At 44.7% G+C, this 21786-nt stretch overlaps 1 protein-coding gene and 1 pseudogene across 1 annotated transcript in view; both read left to right on the forward strand.

Moving 5' to 3' along the window:
* RYR3 (ryanodine receptor 3) overlaps window positions 1–21786 on the forward strand; it is a 721882-nt gene that overhangs the window by 524417 nt on the left and 175679 nt on the right. The gene's annotated exons all lie outside the window — the stretch shown is intronic.
* Window positions 1533–20339, forward strand: LOC132588845 (tubulin beta-1 chain-like; annotated as a pseudogene).

Genomic DNA, 21786 nt, shown 5'->3' on the forward strand with positions numbered 1-21786 from the left:
AGATAGTTAAGAAGTTTAACTGTTAATGAGACTCCCTCGATGGGAGCACATTCAGCCGGTGCTGAAAGAGCTGCACTGGCTTCCTGTTGTGTTCCAAGTTCTTTTCAAGGTGTTGGTACTGACCTTTAAAGCTGTTTATTGTCAGGGACCTGTCTATCTGTGGGACCACCTTTCTCCTTATATCCCCCAGAGAGCACTGCGTTCAGGGACGAAAAATCTACTGTCCATCCCTGGACCAAAAGAAGCCAGGTTGCGTATGACACGAACCAGGACTTTCTCGGTGGCAGTGCCAGAACTCTGGAATGCTCTCCCGGATGCCATAAGGGCCCTGCGGGATCTGCCTACGTTGTGCAGGGCCTGTAAGACCGAATTGTTCTGACAGGCCTTTGATATCTAACTGAGAGAGAGCTGCTACTGGACATCATATAGAGCTCCATGTAGAGTACTGGTGGTCACCACCAAATTTTCAGAACCACCTATATTGTATTGTATTAATACAGCACTATGAAATGAAATGGTTTTAAATAATTTAAATATGTAATTATGTTTTATATGTTTTATTGGTTTTAATGGTAGTAATGTAATGTTGTGAGCCGCCCTGAGTCCGCTTGTGGAGAGGGCGGGATATAAGCTTAATGTAATAAATAAATAATAAATAATAAGTACAATCTAGCAAAGAGGATCCTAGTCAGACCCCCAAGCTGAAGTCTAAAAAATGCACAAAAAAGACTAAACATCTGGTAGAGGAGGAAGTTGAGACTGCCCCTTCCCAAAGAAAGAAGAGACACATAGATTTGGAAAGTTTTCAAGCATCTGAGCTAGGGGAAGACTCTGAGGACTCAGAACTATCTTCCTCAAAGGAAGAAGGGGAGCTTTCTGAGGAAGAGGTGGAGATAATTCAACCATCTCAGAATAGGTTGTTTCCCCTTGACATTTATTTGCGGCTCTTCCCTAAAATTGTCAGAGCCTTGGAACTGAATTATGACCCTAAATTTAAAGAGGAAGAGGAAACAGATTTCCCAATGGGGTCAGAGAAAACTATTCCTAAGGCCAGATCTAAGCCACAGCTGGTACCACTGCCAGCAGGGTTTTTCTCCATTATGAAGTCAGAATGGGAACACCCAGCCAAACCAAAGGTGGCCCATTCAGTTTTTTCCAAGTTTTACACTCTTCTTCTAGAGGCCATGAAACAGCTCAAGCTGCCCAGATTGAATGACCCAGTTAACAGCCTCTCCTCCTCTTCCATCCTACCATTGGATACCGATGGCACACCAAAGGACCCCACGGATAAAAGGATTGAACAAGCCCTATGAAGGGATTTTGAAGCTTCAGCAACCTCTTTGCAGGTGTCCGTGTCAGCTTCTTTGGCTGTCAGAGCCATTTATTCGTGGGCTTCAGAATTGGCCAAGGCAGAACAAGACTTGCCCAAGGAAGTTAAAGATGAGCTACAGAAGATTGCCTTGTCTGTGGCCTTTGCAGCGGATGCCACTCTGGACACTATGCAACAATCTGTGAGAGCCATAGCCTCGAGCATGACGGCCCAACAGAACACTTGGCTGCAAAACTGGGACACAGATCCATCTGCAAGAGCCAAAGTAGCAGCAGTCCCTTTTAAAGGCGATTTACTCTTTGGCCAAGGCCTAGAGTACTACCTGGTGGAGGACAAGGATAAGAAGAAGGTTCTTCCATCCAAAAAGTGGGACAGAGATAAGAGATGCTTCCAGCCCTTTTGGGATCAAAGGAGGGACTCCGAGTCAAATTATTCCAAATCCTATAGGGGAAGATGGCAACAGAAGCCCCGCGGTTCCAGATCTTCATCTTTCAATACCAAAGGGCAGTCCTCCAAAGGCCCGAGGAAAAGCAATACCACCTGACTATGCCCAGAACAGTCCCCCAGGGGCTATAGGGGGCCATCTCCAATGCTTTGCCGAAGTGTGGAGACAGACAGTAACAGACAGATGGGTGGTGGAGACGGTGTCCAAGGGCTACAGTATAGAATTCAAGACAGTTCCACGGGACAGATTCCTGGAAGTTCTCAGGAACAAGTCTCCTCAAAAACATCAGCTTTTGCTATCAGCCATCCTCCATCTTCTTGAGATAGGGGCTATACAACCAGTGCCGGAGGAGGAGAGGACTCGGGGTGTCTACTCGATCTTCTTCATCGTCCCAAAAAAGAATGGGGATGTGAGAGCAATCTTAGACCTGAAATGGCTCAAGAGAAAGGTGGAGATGAAGAAGTTTCAGATGGAAACCTTGCGGTTGATCCTCATAGCCCTACAAAAAGGGGACTTTCGGGCATCGATAGATCTATCCGAGGCCTATTTACACATACCAATTCGGCAGGGGCACTACCATTTTCTGAGATTCTCTTATGACGGCAGCCACTACCAATACAAGGCATTGCCATTCGGCTTGAAGTCCTCACCCAGAGTCTTCACAAAGATACTGGTGACTCTAGTGGCAGCCCTGTGTCTCAGGGGAGTGTCATTATTTCCATACCTGGATGACAACCTAGTCAAGGCACCATCTCTCCTTCACCAGGGGAGAAATAGCTCTCCCAACTTTCGACGGCGCACCATTGAAACCAGTGCGCCAGGTAAAGAGTTTGGGCGTTTTACTGGAGCCTTCATTATCAATGGAGGCCCAGATAGCAGCCACTGCCAAGTCAACATTCTTCCACCTGAAGCGGGCAAGGCAGTTGGCCCTCTTCCTGGAACGTCGCGACCTCGCAACAGTTGCGAGTTAATTGTTTTAATCCATGCAATGGTCACCTCAAGATTGGACTACTGTAATGCCCTCTACTTGGGGCTACCTCTGTGCCGGACCCGGAAGCTGCAGCTGGTGCAGAACGCGTCGGCCAGGCTACTATTGGGGCTCTCAAAATGGGAGCACATACGGCCGGGGCTGCGCGGACTGCACTGGCTGCCAATCACCTACCGAGTCCAGTACAAAGTGTTGGTTATTACCTTTAAAGCCCTATATGGCCGAGGACCAGCCTACCTAAGAGACCGTCTCTCCCCATATGAACCCCAGAGGGCACTGAGGTCAGTGGGTAAAAATAAAATGACCATCCCTGGGCCGAGAGAGGTCAAACTCCAAAACACCAAAGCACGGGCCTTTTCAGCCGCGGCTCCTGCACTGTGGAACCAGCTTCCGGAGGAAGTGCGGGCCCTGCGGAACCTTGACCAGTTCCGCAGGGCCTGCAAGACCGCCCTTTTCAGATAAGCCTATACTGATATCGACTGCTGAGTTGCTAGGAATAAAAGAACCGCCATCTATAATATTACCATGGAACTATCTAAACTGGCAGAACCAGCGCCAGAACAGTTTTATTGCTGCCAGACACATTTAATATAACTTAAATTATGTATTTTAACTCAATCAACTGGTTTTTATATGTTTAAATTTTTAATTGTTAAATTTAAAGTTTTACCTATTTATGTTAATGTATGGAATGTTGTTAGCCGCCCTGAGCCGCCTAGGCGGGGAGGGCGGGATATAAATAAAATCTATTATTATTATTATTATTATTATTATTATTATTATTATTATTATTATTATTATTATTATTATTATTATTATTATTATTATTATTATTATTATTATTATTATCATATACACAGACAAAGGCAGCCCTGAAGGAGACAATGGATGTTCTATCCTCCCACGGGTTTGTCATAAACTGGGAGAAGAGTTCCCTCATACCGACTCAATCCATCCTTCACCTGGGGGTACAGATCGATACCAGGGAAGACAGAGCCTTCCTCGCTCAGGAAAGACAAGCAGAACTGACACAATTGATCCATTCAGTGTTGCAGGCCAAAACCACGCAAGTGATGACTCTAGCAAAATTGGTGGGACACTTAGACTCGTGCCAGGACCTTGTGCAATGGACATGTTCCCATACACGACCCATCCAGTTCTTCCTACATCCCTTCCAGACAGCCATTGCTCAGAGGAAGCCGCTCCAGGTAGGAGTGCCAAAACAGGTGAAAGTGGCCTTGCAATGGTAGTTGTCGCCATGGCAGTTCCAAGCCGGACAGGCTCTGCAAGAACCAATTCGAACAGTTGTGACAACGAATGCCAGCTTGTTTGGCTGGGGGGCACATGCAAAAGGACAGATGGTTCAAGGGCACTGGTCTAGTCAGGAGACCTCCAACAGTATAAATGTCCTGGAACTGAGGGTGATCAGACTAGCTCTGTTCCACCTTTTGGACATAGTGAAAGGCCAACATGTTCTAGTCCAAATGGACAATATGACGGTGAAAGCCTTTGTGAACAAGCAAGGGGGGACACGATCGAAACTCTTGCAGTGAGAGGCAACTCTGCTGATGGACTGGGTGGAGACAAATCTTCTGTCCCTGAAGGCGACACACGTTGCGGGAAAGGACAACGTGTTAGCAGACTGGCTCAGCCGTCAGACCCTGGATCCAGCGAAGTGGTCGCTGAACAAGATGGTCTTCCGTCAAGTTTGCCAGAGGTTCAGGTTTCCAAAGGTGGACTTGTTTGCATCGAAACTCAACCATCAAGTTCCAAACTTCCTGTCAAGAACAAAAACTCAAAAGGCCATGGGCACAGATGCGTTGCATGCAGAGTGGCCCAAGACTCTTCTTTATGCCTTTCCCCCAGTGCAAGTGCTGCAGAGGTTCTTGCTCAGGGTACAGGAATTGGGGGTGGAGGTAATAGTAATAGCACCTTTTTGGCCAAGAAGGGTCTAGTTCCAGGAGTTGATGCGCCTCAGGGTAGCCAAACCCTGGATACTTCCGCTAAGGAAGGATCTTCTGTTACAGGAAGAGGCACTGTGTCCACGACTGAAGATGCTAAGTTGAATGGAGGCAACTGACTGAGTTGGGGTACCAAAAAGGGGTTGTAGATACCATACTGGCCTCTAGACGAATGTCTACTAATAGAGTGTATAATGCCACTTGGCAGACCTTTGTATCCTGGTGTCAGGAGAACAGTGCAGACCCAATGGCTGCTAAGATAGCAGACATGCTAGCCTTTCTTCAGGCGCGTTTGGAGAAGGGACTTAGTACCAACACCCTTCGAAGGCAGGTAGCGGCCATTTCAGTGGTGAGAGGTGATAGGAAGGGCAAGTTGCTATCCAAACAGTCACAGATCAAACGCTTTTTAAAAGGGGTGTCTCTCCTTAATTCACCATAGGCACACAGGTTGCCTTCTTGGAATTTGAATGTAGTGCTTGAGGCATTAAGTCACAAGCCTTTTGAGCCTATGACTTCATGCAGTTTAAAGATGCTTACTTTTAAAACAATTTTCCTGGTGGGGATTACTTCGGCACGCAGGGTGTCTGAGATTAAGGCATTGTCTATACACAAAGATCTTTGTGTTTTCCACCGAGATAAGGTGGTCTTGAGACCTGACCCGGCCTTTGTTCCAAAAGTTAATTCACTGTTTCATAGATCAGAAGAGCTTATTCTTCCTTCCTTTTGTCCCAATGCGCAGCATGAAAAGGAGAGACTATGGCACTGTTTAGACGTTCGCAGAGCCTTAAGCTTTTACCTGGACAGAACTAAGCCTCTAAGGTCTTCTGATTCTTTGTTTGTTTCTTTTAGTGCCAGAGCCCTGGGTAAAGCCATTTCTAAATCTACAATTAGTAGATGGTTGCGAGGCTGCATCATCAAGGCATATAAGGCCAGGGGATTGGAGCCTCCATCAGGCATCACAGCTCACTCCTTAAGGGGAGCAGCCATTTCGGCAGCTTACAGAGCTTTCCCTTCTATGTAGGGTGTGTGTAGAGCGGCCACTTGGCTCTCCGTTCATTCTTTTACAAAGCACTACCATATTGATAAGCTCGCTTCAGCTGAGGCGGCATTCGGTAGGAGGGTGTTGCAGGCTGCTATTTGATCCAAAGGACTGAATGGGCCCACCCTCGGGAACTGCTGTTATAAGTCCCATAGGTCAGGACTGACCCACTACTGAGACCACTGGAGAACGGAAGATTCTGTTCACTTACTGTGAAGTCTTCCTTCTTGGTGGTTTCAGAGTGGGTCATTCCTCCCCGCCCTGTTTGGGATTGACTCAGTCTTTGCATCAATACACTGGGAGGCCCGGGAGTTTGGGCATTTGTCTTTCTGCTGAGTTTACTGTGGACCATGTAATTGCACATGGGGAGTTATTGGTTATGGGCGTTCTGGTTTGGTTGTACTAAACTGTCCCGTTCCACCGTTATGAATAAAGGAAGTTGGATGATTCTGTGTATGCTTCCTTGATTCCGGATCTGGGAGGGGACGACAGATATTACTGTGGTGTTCTTCCCTCGGCTGCAGTTTGTTTCCTAGTTTCTAGTTGGGAGTCGACTGGCTTGAAGACAAACTGAAAGTTAAGGGGAATAGCACTCCCTCCTGGAAGGAACTTGCTTTGCTGGCCCTGCCTATGGAGAGGAGGTGCTATATTCCCATAGGTCAGGACTGACCCACTCTGGGACCACCGAGAAGGAAGACTTCACGGTAAGTGAACAGAATCTTCCGTTCTCCCAGGCCAGACCCTATTAAATACAAACTTTAAAAAATATATATTTATTTAACAGTAAACATCAGGAAGCAATATAAACAAAACAAAAACCCTCTGTGGTGCTGCCCTTCCCGTGGTGCTTATTTTGCTTAATGGTTAATCCAGGGCTGAAATTCAGTTACTGTTATTCAGCTACTGCTAACTGACTGGCAGGATCTTCTCCAATTTTTCCTCTTCCATATTTTATGTGAATTAAAATGCGTAACTAATGTTTATATGCATGGATGTCTAGAAGTACATATGCAGGTTCTGGGTTATAAGCAGAAATAAAGCAGACAGCTTTGATGAACATGTGGAACTGAACACATGAAGGCTTCTGTTGCTTTTTGGAACAGCTGTGGCTCAGTGCAGTATTCTCTGCTTTGCATGCAGAAGATCCCTGGTCTTCCAGTCTGAGTAGACAGTACTGACCTTGATGGACTTACACTTCTGAGTAGCAGTGTGTGTGAATGGATGGACTGTGAGTTAAATATGAGCAGCCAGTGTGATGTAGAGGCAAAAAAGGCTAATGTGATCTTGGGATGTATCAACAGAGGCATAACATCCAAATCACAGGATGTCATAGTCCCGCTGTACACTGCATTAGTCAGACCACACCTGTAGTATTGTGTGCAGTTCTGGAGGCCTCACTTCAAAAAGGATGTGGACAGAATGTAGCAGGTACAGAGGAGAGCAATGAAGATGATCAGGAGCCTGGAGACCAAGCCCTGTGAGGAAAGGCTGAGGGACTTGGGAATGTTCAGTCTGAAGAAGAGGAGGTTGAGGGGGGACATGATTGCTCTATTTAAATATCTGAAGGGCTGTCACTTAGAGGAGGTCAGGGAGCTGTCCCTGTTGGCAGCAGAGGATAGGACTTGTAATAATGGGTTTAAATTAATGGTGGAATGGTACCAGCTGGATATTAGGAAAAACTTTTTTACAGTAAGAGTTCAACAGTGGAATCAGCTACCAAGGGAGGCAGTGAGTTCCCCCTCCATGGCAGTCTTTAAACAGCGGCTTAACAAACACTTGTCAGGGATACTTTAGGCCAGGGGTCCCCAACCCTTGGGCCGCAGACCGGTACCAGTTCGTGGGCTATTAGCAACTGGGCCATGCAGCCTCACTGCCCTGCCTCCCACAGTGCTGCACAGCGTCGCTGCCCCCTGTAGCGCCTCCTCCTCCCTCCATTTTCACAATTTTAAGGCCTGGGATGTTACTGGCAATGCTTTTGAGTCTCTTATTTTAATGGGGAACTTAGCTAAGAGACTTGGTAGAGCAAATTAGGAGCGAAGGATCTTTGCTTTCAATGATACGGAGTTTGGGTTTTTCAGCCAAGAATAGTCCAAGCAGTTGTATTTTATAATGTTTTACTTAAGTGTGTAATAAAAGGATTTACACTCACAAAACAAGCACTCAAGAAACTAGGAAAAATAGAGGTTATCAATAGAGGAATTTAAGGGTCGTTGAAGCAGGTAATATTCACCTGATCCAGAAGAGGAGACGTCCGTTCAGTGGAAAAGTATAGAGAGAGGGACGAGCACGACCAGCGTGACACGCACTATAGACCCAATTACAGGAGTAACGGGGGGTACAGACTGCAAATGGCGCCCTACAGAATGCACACCGAAATGGGTTTTTGGCCCATATTATATAGGGATCCGTTGGGTGGAGATCATTGTTACTAAGGGGTCATAGATGGCCCAGTGATGGCTTACTTGAATGGATATTTAATTAAAACAATAGATCAGGAATTCCACATATTTACTAGAACTATGGGCTCGGACGTGATTGAATGATTTGTTACCGATTCTGGTTGACACTCAGAAAGAGATTCTTTAGGAAAGACAAAGACCTTGAGTGGTAGGATGGATCTTATCATGAATTTGAATGGAAGTGGCAGAATGGAGACGATGGGTCGAAGGAAGAGGCCATCGACAGGCAGCAGAAATCAGAGTGAGAATAACACTTACCAGCAATTCCCATGTTATTATGCATCCTGTTTGGCCGGAGGCGTTGGGGGGCGGGGAATAGGTGAGACTACACTGAGAATCAGACTTCAGGTGCCAACTAGAACAAGCTCTCTGCTGGGTCCACTCTACGTTAGATGGAGTGTTTTCTTGGCCTGTTTCTGATCAGACTTCATTTTGTTTAACAGAAATAGGACCCTCACTCTCTCTCTAGGTGCTTGGGTACTCTGTTTTTATCAGGCAATGCCTCTCAGTAACAGGGAGGGGGCAGTGAAGTGCCTCCCAGGCTCTTTAAAGGCCGACACCCTCCCCACGCTGATCAGCTGATTGGCGGGGAAAACCGCGGCAGCAGCAGCGAGTGAAGGAAGTAGGGAGGAGGCAAGGGCAGCACCACTTTTTCAGTGGGTCGCTCACCACTGCTGCCATGGTTTCCTCCACCAATCAGCTGATCGGCGGGGAGGGGGTTCAGCCTTTAAAGAGCCCAGGAAGTGCTTCACTGCGCCTTTATGGGCCTTAAATGGAGGGAGGAGGAGGTGCTGCAGAAGGGCGGGGCAGGGGGAAGGCTGAATTTGGTGTCCCCACCCTGCCGGCCCTGGGGCCACAGTGGGCGGGCCGGCCCTGGGGGGCCACTGCTCTAGGCTGATCCTGCACTTTGCATGGGGTTGAACTACATGGCCCGTATGGTCCCTTCCACTTTGTGATTCTATGATTCCATGACTGATGGTCTGACTCACTATAAGGTAGTTAGATGTGAGTCCTCACAGGAGCAATGTACAGAACAATGTTCTGTCAGTTTAGAGAATTTCATTTCATAGAACTAAATAGGAAAGACCTGCAAATGTGGAGTTTTGGAGTATATTGTGTTATATTGTATGTCTGTTGACTAGCTATTTTGTTGTACTTTTATAACACATGTGTATGTGTATGTGAAAAGGATTGTTTCTCTGCTACCCTTCAGAAACGTTTGTGAGGCTATTTAGGTGAATTTTGTTTAAAGAGGTTGACTCAGCCTTCCATCCTTCTGAGGTCGGTAAAATGAGTCCCCGGTTTACTGGGGGGAAAGTGTAAATGACTGGGCAAGGCAATGGCAAACCAACCCCGTAAAAAGTCTGCCGTGAAAACGTCGTGATGTGATGTCACCCCAGAGTCAGAAACAGCTGGTGCTTGCATAGGGAACTACCTTTACCTTTTTAAAATATATTTAATACATAAATATGCAAATAGATAATAAAGGGAATGTATTGTGTATGACATTCAAAATTTACATTACCAAGCTAGTTTTATTCTACATCTATAAGATGCTGTTAGTTGTTTGGGGCTTCTTGGTCATTGAAACATACATTTTAAAGGATTTTGTGTATTATGCCTGACAAATAGCGAATGCTGTTCTAAGTGCACAAGAGTGATTAATTGGAAATTTTTGTTACATGAATTTTATACAAAAATAGCCATATTAAAAATTTAAAAGATAGCAATAAGTGATTAGAATCTCTAGGAAATTAGTATTTTAAATGCTAATGCATTTTAAAACTTTGATTTTTGCTATTAAGCATCTGTTGTTAAATCTTTCATAGTTTAAACCTTATATTTTAGGGTAGTATTAATACACTTTTTAATTTTTATTGCATGAATGGGCAGTTTCAAGCTTTCTTTTTGTTACACATGATGAAAGAGCATCTTCTCTATGCTACATAATAATGACATATACATGTTAAATATATATAACCAGAATTAACTTTTAATATTGCAGCACTGTTTTCCAGTATTGAAGCGTACTTATCCAATTTGGGGAGAGGTTTTTTTTTTAATGCATATATTACTTTTAGTATTTCTGTTATTGGTATTCTAGGTATAGTTGGGGGAACTGCCCCATGTCTAAACTTTTCATATTTGCCACCTATTATTATAGGAATTTGCATCCATTATCAATTAAAATACCAAACTAAACCATTCTTGTCCTCCATAAGTTTAGGCACCATCTTGGATTCAGTCAGTAGGATGCAAATTAGCAGAAAGAAATTTGAAAAACCTGATTAGATATAACTCCTTACTTGACTCTTGTAGCCCTCTTCCCTTTAGTAGTGGAATCAGGACCTGTTTTGAGACCTGATATTTTTCTGTAACCTTTTCCTTGGCCATTTTGCTATGTAGTAACCTTGTTGGCTATGAACATATATGAACATATGAAGCTGCCTTATACTGAATCAGACCCTGGGTCCATCAAAGTCAGTATTGTCTTCTCAGACTGGCAGCGGTTCTCCAGGGTCTCAAGCTGAGGTTTTTCACACCTATTTGCCTGGACCCTTTTTTGGAGATGCCAGGGATTGAACCTGGGACCTTCTGCTTCCCAAGCAGATGCTCTACCACTGAGCCACCGTCCCTCCAATCAATAAATAACTGATAAATAACTGATAAATAACTGATTAATAACTGATTAATAACTGGCTAAATAACTGTGAAGGACTTAATTACTACTATTCTAGGAGGGGGACATAGTGTTTTGTCGGTCCCTTTATGTTCCAGTTGAGCAAACACACGCTGCACCTAACTAATTCTAGTCTCAAACCTGTTTTGATGGCAGAATACTTTAACTTTTAACTTCAGCATTTCTTCCTTGGTTAACTTGCAGTGCAGTATTCTAAGGCCCTGGCTTGTTGTTGCTTCGGAATTTTCTGTCTTTAAATGAAAATGTTGGCATAGCTGTCAGCCAGAGAAATCTCCATATAGTACTCTCTGAAGTATATAAATACTCTAAATACGCTAAACCACTGTGCCTGTACCAGTAGGAAACCCTAGGAGAAGCTGACTCAAACTCAGAGGAAACTAGCTTGAACAATTACAGTTTGGTATCCAATGTACCATTTTTGAGCAGAAGTTTGAAAAAAGTGGAAGTTATCCAAATCCATACATTCATAGATTAAATCAGGGGTGGCAAACGGTAGCCCCCCAGATGTTTTTTGCCTACAACTCCCATCAGCCCCAGCCAGCATGGCCAATGGCTGGGGCTGATGGGAGTTGTAGACAAAAAACATCTGGAGAGCTACTGTTGGCCACCCCTGGATTAAATGAATTATCTGTTACCCTTTAAATCTGGATGCCAACCTAGTCCTGGGATGGAAACCGCCTTGGTCACCTTATTGGATGGTCTTTATTGGTCTACTGATGGAGGAGATAAAGCCCTGTTTGTTCTCTTGGACCACTCAAAAGCTTTCAATACCATCAGCTTTGGTATCAGTTAGGGTTACATGGCTTGCATAAAAAGGCTGATACAGGAATAAATGTACAGTCTGTTTTGAATGGGATTTTAGTCTCTCTGTTAGGAAGGTATGCAGTCTCTGGGGGAGAATTTTGATTCTTCACTGTTTATGGAGTTGTGCATAGCAAAGGTTGCTTAGGAGTACCATTGAACTGCTTCGGCTGGTTTTCCAAGTGTGGCCATTCCTGAAGAAAACCAATCTGACTCAGTCATGCCTACCCTAGTAACATCCTGATTGGACTATTGCAAGGTGCTGTGTGTTCAAAATATGGCTTTAAGGATATTTAATAGAACCTGCCAAACTAACACATCAAACCAGTACCAGTTAGAGCTGCACTGGCATCCATGGCACACAATATCTGAAGGACCCACTTCTTATCTTCTTGTCAAAGCTTTAAGATCAGTGAATGAGACCATCTTATGAGAACTGACCTTGTTGGAGGTGAGGTAGGCACCTGTGAATGGATCCTTTCATCAGCTACCCCCAAGTTGTGGAACTCTCTTCCCCAAGAAATAAGAAAGGACTGTAGGACTGTCTCTGCAATGCTCCCAAAGAAAACTGAAAACTGATTACTGATGGTGCTTGTTCATAATTGCGGTTTTTGTGCAATTCCATGTGGGGACTGAGTCATTGTGGGATGGTCATGGGGAAGAGTTTTCAAACTTAAAGAAAGTTCTCGAGCCTAGGAGTGCACCCCCTCCCCACCTTCTGAGTGTAGCCTTTCCCACCAAAAGGGTCATGTGGCAGAAGTGGGGAGAGCACTCTTCCCTCAGTTCTCATCCTGCCACCATAAGGAGAGCGTGAGCATACTTGACCTGCATTCTTCAGAGCCTTTTCTTCTTGATTTGAGTTTCAATTTAGAATGGTGTTATTTAAGAACATAAGAACATAAGAGAAGCCATGTTGGATCAGGCCAACGGCCCATCAAGTCCAACACTCTGTGTCACACAGTGGCAAAAAATTTTATATACACACATACACTGTGGCTAATAGCCACTTTGACCCACTCAGCCTGGAGGAAGTCGATGGAGTCCTCTCTGCTGCCCGCCCAACAACATGCGATTTGGACCCTTGCCCCTCTTGGCTGATTAAATCTTGCCAGAGGGAGCTAGGATGTCCTTTACGGGACATCATAAATAGATCCCTCTCAGAGGGGCGTTTTCCAACACCTCTGAAAGAGGCCTTGGTCCGTCCCCTCTTGAAAAAACCTACAGCAGACCCGGCCGAATTGGCAAATTACCGACCGGTGTCTAATTTACCATTTTTAGGTAAAATTATCGAGAGGGCAGTGGCGTTGCAGCTACAGAGGTTTCTAGATGACGCTTCTGTCCTAGATCCATGCCAGTCTGGTTTCCGGCCAGGCCACGGGACGGAGACGGTTCTGGTCGCCTTAGTAGATGACCTCCAACGGCAACTGGATCAAGGCGGTGTGGCAGTGCTGATGTTATTAGATCTGTCGGCTGCATTTGACACAGTCGACCATCGGCTGCTGATCCACCGCCTCGCCGACATAGGGGTTAGGGGGTTGGCCTTACAATGGCTTTCCTCCTTCCTCATGGGTTGGGGACAAAGGGTGGCAATTGGGGGTGAACGATCCCAGAGGCGCACACTAGACTGTGGGGTGCCCCAGGGAGCAGTTCTCTCCCCGATGTTATTTAACATCTATATGCGCCCTCTTGCCCAGATTGTCCGGAGGTTTGGGCTGGGTTGCCATCAATATGCAGATGACACCCAGCTCTATCTGCTAATGGACGGCCGGCCCGCCTCTGCCCCGGGGAGCCTGGATCAGGCCCTACAGGCTGTTGCAACATGGCTTAGGCTGAGTGGGCTGAAGCTGAACCCAGCGAAGACAGAGGTTCTCTGTGTGGGTTGTGGCGCTCTGGGGAGGGAAATATCTCTCCCGACCTTTGACGGTGCGCCGCTGAAGGCGGCGCAGCAGGTAAAGAGCTTGGGTGTTTTACTGGAGCCTTCATTATCAATGGAGGCCCAGATAACAGCCACTGCCAAGTCAGCATTCTTTCATCTGAAGCGGGCGAGGCAGTTGGCCCCTTTCCTAGAGCGCCGGGACCTAGCAACGGTGATCCATGCGACGGTCACCTCAAGATTGGACTACTGTAACGCCCTCTACATGGGGCTGCCTCTGTGCCGGACCTGGAGATTGCAGCTAGTGCAGAACGCGGCGGCCAGGCTGCTGCTTGGCCTCCCAAGATGGGAGCATATACGGCCGGGGCTGCGCGAACTGCACTGGCTGCCAATTGTATACCGGGTCCAGTACAAAGTGCTGGTGATTACCTTTAAAGCCCTATATGGCCGAGGACCGACCTACCTGAGGGACCGTCTCTCCCCGTATGAGCCCCAGAGAGCACTGAGGTCAGTAGGTAAAAACAGATTGACCACCCCTGGGCCAAAAGAAGTTAAACTTCGGACTACCTATGCACGGGCCTTCTCTACTGCGGCCCCTTCCTTGTGGAATCAACTCCCAGAGGAGGTGCGGGCCCTGCGGAACCTTGATCAGTTCCGCAGGGCCTGCAAGACCACCCTTTTCAAACAGGCATTCATGAACGGCTGACCAAGTCCACAGAGAAACATCAAAATGGTCCAGTCTGGAGATCCGCCATCATTCACAAACTGACAGGCATAGCGTCGATTAATAACGGTACTGTCAGATCTAATTTAATGTTTTTAGATTTAGTAACTGTTTTAACTAATGTATTAATCGGTTTGGGGGTAATTTAATGTTTTGTTAAATGTATTGTTGTTTTGCTGTTGTTAGCCGCCCTGAGCCTGCGTGGCGGGGGAGGGCGGGATATAAATAAAATTTTACTTTACTTTACTGATGGACCTGTGCTCCATATTTTTATCTAAACCCCTCTTGAAGGTGGCTATACTTGTGGCCGCCACCACCTCCTGTGGCAGTGAATTCCACATGTTAATCACCCTTTGGGTGAAGAAGTACTTCTTATTTAAAAAGTGTGAGGAGTTCAGAGCCAAGATGTCTCAGAATGATGAGCACAAGTCCTATCTCTTGTGGTGGGGAAGGCCTCCTACACAATGGTCATCTCATTAAACTCTCTGGTTTCCATTCCTGTTCCCACCCTAGTGAGGACATTGGGATCCTCAACAGCAGAATGCAGCATTTGCTTGGCATCCCTCACAACCTGTCTTTGGGGACAAAAGATCCAAGGGTCATCAAAGTAAGCAGGATATTATTACGGAGTCAACTTAAACATCTCCTTTCAGACTCTGAGGATGGGATGAATCCAGAGTTATAGGCAGAATCAGCCCCTGTGAGTGCAGCACTTCTGCAAGTGGTTTCATGCCCTCACCTGGTGATGCTGTGGGTGAACCATCAGTCCCATCAACATACAGAAGATTTAAAGTTGTACTCTGAATAACTAATCCAAATGGCTAAAGCATTGAACCTAAAGTATCTCTCTTCAGAACCTCTGCCAGCTGACCCCAATAATGAAAGTTCTCTACAGCCCTGACTCTGGACCAGTCACCTTGCCCATCTTCGAGGGGGATATGTGACATTGCAATGGGGATATGGTCCAAACCTACCTCATCTGCAGCTTCAGCCAAGAAACTTAAAAATGTATACAAGGTCAGGGAAGGCAACTGCACCCAGATTTTTCAGCCCCCACCAGCTAATTCCCTTGTATCAAAAATTTTGCCAGCCCTAGGCAGTGTGGGATCCCACGCTTCCCCGCTTGGAAGGCTGTAAACTGGACTACCTGGACTGTAAGGTCTATTCATCAGGTGCCATGGGCCAGTTTGGTGTAGTGGTTAAGTGTGTGGACTCTTATCTGGAAGAACCAGGTTTGATTCCCCACTCCTCCACTTGCACCTGCTGGATTGGCCTTGGGTTCACCATTAGCTCTGGCAGAGGTTGTCCTTGAAAGGGCAGCTGCTGTGAGAGCCCTCTCAGCCCCATCCACCTCACAGGATGTCTGTTGTGGGGGGAGAAGATGCAGGAGATTGTAAGCCACTCTGAGTCTCTGATTCAGAGAGAAGGGCGGGGTATAAATCTGCAATTCTTCTTCTTCTTCTTCTATGAGTGGTGAATTTTACTGCCATTTTGGGGCAGTACCAAATATTGTTCTGGGATGGCAAGACATAGTTTGTTGAGTTACTTCCAGAGGATAAGAAACCACTTGTAGAAGTACTGCACTCAGAGGGGCAGAAACTGGGCAAACAGCAATTGAACGCAGCCGGACACATGGCTGACTGTCAAAGCAGAGCCAGGGCACCCAGCATCCGGGCTGAAGTTATTAGCTCCATTTGAAGATTTGGAGCTTTTTAGGGACCAGACAGATGAAGTCTTGGATTGCATCTGCAAAAATAAAATGGCCAAATCCCTAGGGATCACCAAGGCCCTTGCTCATACTTATAACCAAAGGTACTTTCCACAATATTCACAGGGGTTCCATCAAGCCAGACCCTATTGATATTCTGACTACAGATATCAGGTCTCCTACAGTTCTGAGCATTCTTACAGACCCTCCCATCCCCAACAATCTCAGGGCAGGAAACAATCCAAACAAAGGAGGAAGCATCTCAGGGCAGGAAACAATCCTGTTCTCTGAGGGAACAACAACCGGGGGAGCGGGGGGGGGGGGGTCAGTATATTTCTGACCATCAAAAGAAATGTGGTTTTTCGACAGCTTGTTCAAGTTTTTCAAGGTATGACTGAAAATTACAAAGAATTTGTACATGTTATTCATAATGAATAAGAATTATTTCTTGGAGTTTCATTCTTTGTCTCCATTTCATTTTCCCCTGGAGTCTTTCTCAGACACCTCCACATTTCTGCCACAAGAGGTCTTCTTCCACATGTCCAAAGGCACAATCAGGAAACTTCTCCTGAGCTCGGAGGAAGTAGGTTTCTTCTCTAGGTATTTTGCAGTTGACAAAAAGGAGAAAGGCCCATTTTAGATCTGAGGGCCCTGAACAAATATTGAAAAAGAAAAAACTTGCACATTCCAAAATGTCTGATGTTATCACTTCAAGAAGTACTGCCCTCGCCAGACAGAGATCTATGATCCATGACTATGCCTATTTTCACATAGCGATCCATCAGGCATGCAGAAAATATCTTCGATTCATCCATGAGGGTACCATGTATGAGTATATGGTTTTGCCTTTTGGACTTTCCACAGTACCAAGGGTATTCAATAAGTGCATCTCAGTGGTGGTTACTCACCTGAGGCTTAAGGGATGTACCATCTACCCTTATCTTTATGACTAGCTTTTTGTGAATGATTCAACAGAAGGCCTAAAATGGGACCTGCAGCTTGCACTACATGGTCTACTGGAATTAGGGTTTTTCATTAATGTATACTAAATCTAATTCACACCAATTTATTTATTTATTTATTTATTTATTTATTTATTTATTTATTTATTTATTAGATTTATATCCCGCCCTCCCCTGACAGGCTCAGGGCAGTTAACAACAGTTAAAAACATTAACAATTAACAAACATATATTCCATATATATCAGCAATCATCAACCATATATATATGGATTTCCATATATATCAACAATCCATATATATATCAACAATCATCAATCCATTCATTAAAAGTCCAAGATGCCAGGTTTGCGATTTCCATTATATTAATTCAGTGAGATTATTGGTGCTATAAGGTAATAGCCACCTCCCCCTAACCATTGAAAGCAAGTTTGAATAATTCGGTCTTATGGGCCCTGTGGCAGGTTAAACAGGCTTGTATAGAAGAGGTATATGAAAAATAATATACAATTTATAATAGATGCAATTGGATTTGTGAACAAGAAGAGAAATAAAGCAGTGTTTTTATTTTTGGATGCAAATAAAGCGTTTGACAATTTAATATGGCCTTTTTATCTGAACGACTGACAGAGACTGACAGAGACAGATAGACTAATTTATTTGGAATTGCAAGAAACAAATAATAAGCTTTAAAATATTGTAAGATGAGAAAAAGAGAGGAGGATTAACAGTTCCAAATATAAAATTATATCATTCGGCAGACCTGATCTGGATCATGGGTTAGATTAAAAACCAAAGACAAAGAACAGTAAAACTTGAATCAGTAGACCCGGAAGAAGGATTAAATAATTATTTATGAATCAAGAAATCAATCAAAATGATCACAACACAAGAGAATCTAGGAACTTACTGAGTTATTCAAAATCTCTGCTTATGTCCATAATAGAAATCCAGCATGATAAATACACGATAAATAAAAATTACTTTTTAACATATGGAAATATGGTAAATGGTCAGGGAAAAATCAAGTCTTGGCAAGATATTGAAGAAATAAATATATTATCAATCAGTTTCAAGACTAAAGAAGATCATTAACACGGAAGGTTTTCTACGTGATGCGACTGATTTTGAACAGTTGATTGCAAAACAAAAAAGATCATTTACTATGGCAAAATTAACAATTTATCTGAGAAACAGATTGATCATAACATTTATGGAGAGATGAAATGTTTATTATGCAAGAAGGAGACATCATCAATATATCTAATTCTCAACATGGACCCATCTGTGGATAAAAAATTCAGACATAAACAGTTGAGACAGATCTTTCTACAAACCTGAAAAAAGCTCCTGCTTTGTGGAAATCTAGGGGAAAACCCTGAAATCTAGAAAAAATTACATTGGGGAGTTAAACCACCCCTCCCCCCCATTATAGAGGCAGCATCTGTAACTTTAAGAAATGAATGCCCTTGGAGATCTAGGTAGCCATTGTGGGAATTGCTAGACAACTGCAGCAATATTGTTGGTCTTGAAACTCCTTGGATTCTGTCAGTAAAAAGCAGATATAGGGCCCTTTTCAAGCTAAGGAGCAACTACTGGGCAATTTGCTTCCCTGCAGTTTGTACAACTCACCTAGGTACAATGGGGGCTACCAGATGACTTGAAGTTGCAACTCAACAGGTCCTAGTGCAGCCTCTACACAGCTGTGTGACGTGGTGGGCCTGGCAGTGACTACAACACAACTTACCTGAGTGACTTGATACCAATTTTTGCAGCTGTAACAAACTGAACCCAGGGAGAGTTTGTCTGACTTCTTATGTTTATACATTGACTTATTAGGACTGCTTTACTGTTTAAACTTTCTGTTGTGGGATTTTTCACATAAATTATCTTTTATTTACAAACTGTTTTTGGATTTTCTATGCTCTTACTAATAAAAATGGCTTTGTGCCTTTTTATAACCTCTAGTACTGTATACCTCCTCTTTCCCATGAGAGGGAGAGATGAGAGGCACTGTGGAGTTTTCAGCCGCTGGTGTCGGGGGGCTGCAGAAGGTCATGGGCTGTTAGAGGGGCGAGCAGAAATCAGTCTTAACAGTAGCCTTGCGTGAAATCATGCACATCCAAGCCGTCCAGTGCAGGAACCAAATCGGAGCCAAGTTCTTGGAGGTCATCAGTGACAAGCACAACATTGACTCCACCGGCAGCTACCACAGAGACAGTGACCTTCAGCTAGAGAGGATCAACATCTACTACAATGAAGCAGCTGGTAACAAGTATGTGCCCCGTGCAATCTTCGTGGATTTGGAACCTAGAACAATGGACTCAAATTTGGACCTTTGGGCCAGATATTTAGACCTGACAACTTTGTTTTCGGCCAGAGTGGTGCTGGGAACAACTGGGCCAAGGGCCACTACGCAGAGGGAGCTGAGCTAGTAGACTCTGTGTTGGATGTGGTAAGGAAGGCGTCCGAGAGCTGCGACTGCCTGCAGGGCTTCCAGCTGACCCATTCCCTAGGTGGTGGCACTGGATCCGGTATAGAAATGTTTCTCATCAGCAAGATTAGGAAACAGTACCCAGATCGCATCATGAACACATTCAGAGTCATGCCATCTCCCAAGGTTTCAGACACAATGGTTGAGCTGTACAATGCCACCCTTTCAGTCCATCAGCTGGTGGAGAACACAGATGAAACCTACAGTATTGACAAGACCTTGTATGACATCTGCTTCCACACCCTGAAACTGACAACTCCTACCTATGGGAACCTCAACCATTTGGTTTCTGCCATCATGAGCGGGCTGACCACCTACCTCTGGTTTCCTGGCCAACTGAATGACCTTCGCAAACTGGCAGTCAATGTGGAGCCTTTCCCTCACCTACTTTTCTTCATGCCTGGCTTTGCTCCTCTCATTAGCTGTGGCAGCCAGTAATACCGTGCCCTGATGGTGCCAGAACTCACCTAGCAGTTGTTTGATTCCAAAAACATGATGACAGCCTGCAACCCACGCCACAGCCACTATCTTACGGTGGCTGCCATTTTCCAGGGCAGGATGTCCATGGATCCCCAACAACGTGAAGACGGCCGTGTGTGACATTCCACCACCACGTTCACTGGCAACAGCACAGCCATCCAGGAGCTGTTCAAGATAATCTCAGAGCAGTTCATGGCCATGTTCAAGTACAAGACCTTCTTGCACTGGTACACCGGCGAGGGCATGGGATGAGATGGAGTTCACGGAGATTGAGAGCAATATGAATGACCTGGTCTTTGAATACCAGCCATATCAAGATGCCACAGCTGATGAGCAAGGTGAATTGAAGAGGAAGGAGAGGAGAATGAGGCTTAGGACTGAGTAGTTTCAATTGAGGCACTGTGGTATAGTGTTTAGAGGTTCAAATCCCCAGTTTGCTGTGAAAGCTTTCTGAGTGACCTTGAACAAGTCACTCTCTCTTTCAGCCTAATCCGTTGTGAGAATAAAATGGAAGATAATGATGTAAGCCCGCCCTGAGCCACTTGTGGGAAGGGCGGGATATAAATTCTAAATAAATAAATAATAGTAAGCCACTTTGAGTTTCCATTAAGGGAAAAGGTGGGGCATAAATGAAGTAAATAATAAAACTGAAGACTGGGGGAAACAAATAAAAGAAAGGTTGGTTAGTGAATGAAACCAAAGAAAGAAGCAGGGAAATGAGAGACAATATGGGAGCTGCTAGGAAGATAGAAAAGGAAATCATTTAGGGTAGAAGATACAGGAGAAAATGAAATTGCCAACACAGTTCCTTTTGGGTTCTCTGCTTGTTGTAGTTCTATTGTCTGGGGGGTGTTTCATTTTTTACATCCTTTGACTGCTTCTTTCTTTTGTGACTTGGGATGGTCTCCTGCTGGGTGCATCATACTAGTATAATTCTTCAGACGCTGATTGCAGATGTTCTTCTATGATCTCTAGCAGTATTTTTGCCAACATTGGTTGACCATCCCTTTGGTTAAAGGCTCAGATAGTTGACTGCTATTTTCTCAGTGGGTGCTACTTGTTCAGAAATAGCCCCTGATGGTTCCTTTAGGAATCCATGGTAATGCAGATATTATGACCTTTATCCTCTAAAGGAGGAAGGTATACATTCAAAGAACTTGACTTGCAATTGAGACTCATACTACTATTGGTGGTATTAATTGATTATCTGGTACTCTAGGTTTTAATGATTGTATTATGTTTTTATATTTTACTTATGATAAATTAATTGTTGATGTTTATGGTTGTTGTACTCCACTCTGAGTCTGCTGTGCAGGAAAAGTGATTTAAAAATTGAATAAAATAAACAAATAATAAATAATGCAATTGAGTTCTGGCAGCTGGGAAAATCCTTATTCTGATCTTGTTATTTTTGAACTTCAGTGATATCAGTATTACGGGAATAAGACCCATTGTGGAGAAAAATACAACAGGCTCTGGAAAGAGGCTCTGGGCGAGTTTTCCCCCACTCTTGCTGTTTTCTCACCCACCCAAGTGAAAGCATTCATCCCGCCCCCACACACACACACACACTTTTAGGGGAGTTGATCTCTACCATCTGGAGAGTTGTTGTGATTCTGAGTAATCTCCAGCCCTCACCCAGAGATTGGCAACAATAGTTCCCCAGGAGGAAATAGCTGGTTTGGAAAATGGAGTCTATGGCATTGTACCTATCTGAGGCCCCACCCCTCCTCAAACCCACCCTCTCCAGGCTCCACCCCTCAAATCTCCAGGATTCTCCAACCTGGAATTGGCAATTGCTTAGTCACACTGGTTGTCATGG

Source organism: Heteronotia binoei, chromosome 21 (assembly GCF_032191835.1).
Source record: "Heteronotia binoei isolate CCM8104 ecotype False Entrance Well chromosome 21, APGP_CSIRO_Hbin_v1, whole genome shotgun sequence".
NCBI lineage: Eukaryota > Metazoa > Chordata > Lepidosauria > Squamata > Gekkonidae > Heteronotia > Heteronotia binoei.